At 42.4% G+C, this 6,432-nt stretch overlaps 1 long non-coding RNA gene across 1 annotated transcript; it reads right to left on the minus strand.

The window, feature by feature from the left end:
• Positions 1–3,255: 3,255 nt before the first annotated feature.
• Positions 3,256–6,329, minus strand: LOC133379238 (uncharacterized). The gene is made up of 3 exons (XR_009761138.1): positions 6,240–6,329; positions 5,894–5,945; positions 3,256–4,240 (listed from the first exon to the last, which is right to left on the minus strand). It is a non-coding gene; the product is annotated as an uncharacterized LOC133379238 (long non-coding RNA).
• Positions 6,330–6,432: the final 103 nt, after the last annotated feature.

Raw genomic sequence — 6,432 nt, forward strand, 5'->3', positions numbered from 1 at the left:
GCCTTGGCTGAGGCTGGTGGGAGTTGGAGTCAAGCAACACCTGGAGGGCAAAAGTTCACCGCCTGTGGTGTACTCTGTTTGCCTGTCCAAGGCTTCAGGCGAAACGATTTCTTAGTGCTGCCACTGGCATCCTTTTAAATAGACAAGGACCTGGGACCTTAGGCCTGTGCTCTGCCACTGAGTTATGGCATGTCCTGCTCCATAGATCATCTTTTTAATACTGTTTCCCCAGAGAAGTATACAAGGATCGTTTTCATGCAGAATTCAAGATGTCTGCTTAATCTACTGAACTGGAGGGTGCTGGTGCAATTAATGCAGCTTTTGCTGGTGGCCTCTCCAGGAACTTCCACACACAGCCTTGGCTCAGTCAATGCTGCATCACACAGTTACCACACACTCATTTTTCATGTTTACAAGATGGAGAAAGTCAGAAAATTCATCATACTGCATGTTAAAATCCAACACATGTAGAACAGATTTGGCAAAACTTCTCCTTGTAGATAATGCCCCATGTGCTTTCCCTGCCCCCCTATTAGTTTTTTCCCCTCTTGTGTGTAGGAGTCAGATCCTGGGCAGTGTTTTCAAAACCTTCCCAATACTTGCTTTTGTGAGGGTAAAAGCATTGCTAATCCCATATCTCCAGAGTAAATCCCATTGAATTCAATAGGATTTACTTTTGAGTAGATATGGTTATGAACGTGCTGAAAATCAATGGGACTTTGGAGTGAATGTAAAAAAGAATTGTGTTTGTGTTCTAACTCTTTCTGTCCCCTTCTCCAGTCCTATTTTAAAGCAAGTAGGCAGGGATTACTTAGGTATTACAGGTTTTATTCTGTAGGAAACTAATACTGATTTTTTAAAAACGAATACTGATTTTTCTGCAATGACCAACTGGTTTGACAATAAACTATTATATGGGCTGTATGTATTTATACATCTGCAGTGTGTGTGTGTAGTCTTTCCAATAACCCTGTGAGGTAGGGTTGGAAACCAAGGCAGCTCACAACAAGAAATAAAGCCATTTAAAATCCAATAACCATAAAGCAAGAATAAACAGTTGGAAAACAGCCTAAAGAGGCATGATTCTGAATTTTGGGTTGGGTGAATGAAGTTTATTTATTTATTATTTGATTTATATCCCGCCCTTCCTCCCAGTAGGAGCCCAGGGCGGCAAACAAAAGCACTAAAAGCACTTTAAAACATCATAAAAACAGACTTTAAAATATATTAAAACATCTTTGAAAATAGTTTTTAAAAGCTTTAAAAAACATTTTTTTAAAAAACAAAGAAAAGGCTTAAAAACATATTAAAAAGCAATTCCAACACAGACTCAGACTTGGATAAGGTCTCAACTTAAAAGAACAAGTTGAAAGAACAAGTTCCTTATCACTTGAGGCTGTTGTTCTCTGCACACTTCCCAGTTTGAGTAAGCCCCATTGAATACATTAGAACTTGCTTCTGAGTAAACAAACATCGGATTGCACTATAAATATATTTAAAGATTGTGTAATTCATAAACATATTTGATAGTCATGTTTATATAAATATTTCTTCATACTGTGTCCCAATAAGTATTTGATTTCACACTATGGTTATAGATGATTTTTTCCTCTACATTTTAAGTGTGCCCTTCTTCCTGGGGGTGGTCATGGTTCTCCGTTGTTTTCATCCTGAGGGGAGGATAGGCTGAGAGATGGTGAGTAGCACATTTAAGGTCTTTTCACCTCCCCCCCCTTTTTATTTGTATTTATTTTATATTTCTCCAATATCTTCCCCTGGCTGTTTTTATGTATTTTAAATATTTTTAGATTAAATAAATAGGAAATCATAATTGTGAACCTCCCTAAAAGCAATTTACCTATCCTTATGTTTTGGCAAAGTGATGGTGTGAAGGCATGCTGGTAGAACAAGAGACCATGTTTGAGGCATGTTATAAGGTGTCTGAGGACTTTGTCACACATTACTTTTTGAGACCTGTAGATTCATGTTGGAAAGAACACGTGCACGTATTGAATGGTGGCTTGGGTGCTGTTTTTTCAGTCTAAGCTGCATGTGTAGCGAAGGTGATACATCATCTGGCAGCTAGCTTCATAACGTGAGAATGAAAAACATTTGGATCACCATTCACTTGTTTACTTTTTTCACTATTGAGACCACTTCATATATTACTTTTTTATACACAGAAATTTAATCTTTGTATAGGAAAAAGTATTTTGTAAAACGTGAAGGACAGTGGCTGCCCAGTCAGTATAACCACTGTACAAGATCTACTCAGTCACTGTAATTACCTTTTTGTTTTGAGTGCCCTTTTGTCTGGGTCTTGGTTCAGGTGTGTATCCAACTTTGATGTGCTTATGGAAGGGGTGTGCAAGTAGTGCCCCCCCCAAGTGTGGAGGCTTGGACAAACATTGTGTTATGGAAAACCAACGTCTGTGTGAAAGTACATATTTGGAAATGCCATCAGTGTAATCCTAAACTCACTTAATAAATGATGTCGAACTTGCACATCACAAAATATATTACGGTCATGTCCATAAGCACCAGGAGGGTAGTCGCCCAGGGGATCTTAGTCCCTCTGCTTTTTTGGGAGCAGGGTCCCTATGTCTCCAAGCATCCTACAATCAGCATGAAAAGGGAATGTGTTAGTCACTGAGAAGAGTCTTCTAATAGGGTTCCTTGCCTTTTCTACAGATTGGAGCCAATCAGAGTGAAAGGAGGTGAGTCAGCCACTGAGAAGACTCTTCTCAGTTGCTAACGCTCTCCACTTTCATGCTGATTGGCTCCTAGAGATGTTTGTTGTTGTGAGAGAATGCAGTAACAAAGATCTCATTCTTAATCCAGGAGCAAAAAAGGGTGTACGTGGCTGTAACTATCATGAAGGGACCCTGCAGCTCTGAATTTTCTACTAAACAACTGATAAATATCTATGTAACTTTGTGTCTGGAGACTTATTATTAAGAATCACTTTCCATAATTGTAAGGAGGTGTGTCCACACGCATGCATCCCAGGCACCTAAATGAGGGGAGAGAGCAGCATAGGGACATAAGCAGGTATCTTATTCCAGGGGTTCCCAAACCTTTCTTCTACATAGACCACTTGAAAATTGCTGAGGGTCTGAAAGTATCTGAAAATTTACTATGGACACATGCAAGATAATTAACTCCCATTAGTAATAAGAGCAAGAATTTGAGCTGTGTGTATGATATTGTAATTTAAAGGTGTAATTTTAATTTTGCTAGTTGTTAATGTCACTACTATTGCCATTACATTCAGTGATATATGGGAATTACAATTTACGAGTAACATTAGTACAAAAAACATTACTAAGGATTCTGTATGGTCTGATACGGGAGGAGTTCCATGGGGGTGACACCATGAGTTACCGCACCGGGTGACACCAACCCTAGTGACGCCACTGGATGCAGCATCCTTTCTTTTTTAAAAAAACAGGGACCAGTCAGCCAAACGTACATAATTACAGATGCTAATTTTCATATACAACAAAATGTTGCTTATTTATTTCCAAGTAAATGTGCTTAGCATTAGGACAGCAGAAGCAAACTCCCATTTATTCCTGTGGTCATGATGGTGCTATGACTTAATTGAGTTTTAAAGTGGGAAACTGCACATGCTCAGAGTAGGGTTTTGTGTACCCTGCCAGGGTCATCCAAAGGGCGGCCCCCATAAGACCATTAAGTGCAGGGTGTAACACATGGGCATTTGCAGGAATTTGTGTGTGAGAGAGAGAGAGGGGAGGGCAAGGTAAAACACTGATAGGGGGAGCTAGTTTGTCACAAATAACATTGAAAAGGGTCCCATCTTGCCCCTCATGCTATTTAACATCTATATGAAGCCAGTGGGAGCTGTCAGCAGGAGTATGAGAGTGAAGTGTCACCAATAAGCTCTTCCTCTTAATAGGTGAAGCTGGTTACTCAATGCATACTTTCATTTCTACTGGTAATTACTAATACGGTTCTCCGAATGAAACCTTTCAACAACCACCCTGTAAGGGGCAGGAGGAGGCGCAGGAGCCGGAGGGGAAGCCGCCACCACAGAGGAGTGAGCCCGGAGTGGAGAAACTGGTGCCATTTGATAATCTGGATTGGGGCAGTCGGTGGTGGCTGGACTAAAATCTGAGTAGCATGGCGTCGCTAACTTGGCTCAGCAGTAAGACATGTGAGAAGGATCTTGGAATTGTCGTTGATCACATGATGAATATGAGCCAACAGTGTGATGTGGCTGCAAAAAAGGCAAATGCTATATTAGGCTGCATTAACAGAAGTATAGTTTCCAAATTGCGTGAAGTATTAGTTCCCCTCTATTCAACACTGGTTAGGCCTCATCTTGAATACTGCATCCGGTTCTGGTCTCCGCAAGAAGGATGCAGACAAACTGGAACGGGTTCAGAGGAGGGCAATAAAAATGATCAGGGGACTGGAAACCAAGCCCTATGAGGAGAGACTGAAAGAACTGGGCATGTTTAGCCTGGAGAAGAGAAGATTGAGGGGAGATATGATAGCACTCTTCAAGTACATGAAAGGTTGTCACATAGAGGAGGGCCGGGATCTCTTCTCGGTTGTTCCAGAGTGCAGGACATGGAATAATGGGCTCAAGTTAGAGGAAGCCAGATTTCCACTGAACATCAGGAAAACCTGACTGTTACAGCAGTATGACAATGAACCCAATTACCTAGGGAGGTAGTGGGCTCTCTGACACTGGAGGCCTTCAAGAGGCAGCTGGACAGCCATCTGTCGGGAATGCTTTGATTTGGATTCCTGCATTGAGCAGGGGGTTGGACTTGATGGCCTTATAGGCCCCTTCCAACTCTACTATTCTATGATTCTATGAACCCATCATCTCAGTCACCATGGAGAAAGGATCTCTCCTCCAGATCTTTCCCTCCAGATCCATTTCTTTGGACTTCTCCTGTGCCCATCCTTCTTCTCATCCACATCTATTTATTTATGTATTGGCTACTGTAAATTGTAAATTTTATTGTTTTATTGATGTATTTTGAAGTAGTTTGATGTATTTATGTATTTTTATATTTGTGGTTTTTTTGTAAGCTGCCTTGAGGGCCTTTTGGCCGAAAGGCGGGGTAGAAATAAACAACAACAACGATAATAATAATTGAGCGCTTGTACATTTTTCTTTTTTAAATGAAAGCTGGGGATCTAAAGATTATGGTTTATCCAGGGAGGGGGGGATTGCTGCCCTTCCCCACCCCTTCCTGTAGATGCCTATGGTCTAAAATTATTTAACTGAGGTTTGCTGGTTCTGTGGGTTTGAGTTGACGTTATTCGCATTTTAGCTTCCTTCTCAGCATTTCCTGGAGGGAGAAATACATTCGCAGGAGGAGGAGAATACATTCTCAGAATCAAGGACAGTCCATTTTTTGTTTGGCTAAAGAGGGAGAGTCCGCTATACTCACTTCCCACCACCCCATCAATTAGATTTTATTCTGTCGCATCAGCCACAGCCAAGCCAGCTCTTCCTCTGGTCCCATCAGATGCCCTCCTCTATCCTTGTAAGGCACCACTAGGTTTCACCTCTATCCTTCCAGGCTTCACTTCTTCATCTGCCAGGTTCTGCCTGCGACACGCAGACACTGACCCACAAGACCTGGCAAGTTTACCTGTCTGAGGCTCCAAACTGCAAGGGCCATGGGAAATCCAGGATCAGGACTCCCGACATTTGTTTAAAAGCAATCACAAAGGGTGAGGGTGGGGTGCATTGGGCAAGGGTGAGGTGGCAATGCTGGAAGGAGGAAAAGTTAAAAGCTGTCCCCCTGATCCAAATCCCCTACATTACCCAAAAGTTGCCATTAATTTTCCTGGAGTGAAAAGGGCAAATACAATACATACCCCCAGAAGGGCAGGGTATAATACATACCTCCAGTTTGGGCGTATATCCACCTTGAGATGGCTGGAGGGGGGGATGCCAACTGGGGAAAGATTGTGTGAGAAAGAGGGTTAGATCCCTTTTCTCTTCAACACACCCCACTCCTACCCTAGCTTCTTTTAAGATTTAAAAGAAAATCAGTAGATCCAATCTACTGCAGTTTGGTCCAGACTCTTGCTCCTGATGTAAACAACATCTGGCAGCCCTAACAACAGGCACTGGGCTCTACACAGAATCCAGACACTCCCCAAAGGCAGAGAAGGCTGCATATTGGTCCTGAGTGAAGGATCCCTGATTGCCTATGCCACCTAAAAGAGCGGCAATAAATTTTAAATACTCTAGATCCGAGGAGCCTGCCAGCAGCACCCCACACCCTGGACCTCTGAGCCAGGCCAGGGTCTTTCAAGCCCCGTCTCCTCCTCCTCCTCTTCCTTCTTCCTCCAGCTGCAGGGATAATATTAGTGCTGACCTTTCTGTCAAGGCCACATGGCTTCTTTTGGAAAGCCTCCCCGGATTGTTTTGCCTCTGGC

Source organism: Rhineura floridana, chromosome 3, assembly GCF_030035675.1.
Source record: "Rhineura floridana isolate rRhiFlo1 chromosome 3, rRhiFlo1.hap2, whole genome shotgun sequence".
Classification (NCBI taxonomy): Eukaryota; Metazoa; Chordata; class Lepidosauria; order Squamata; family Rhineuridae; genus Rhineura; species Rhineura floridana.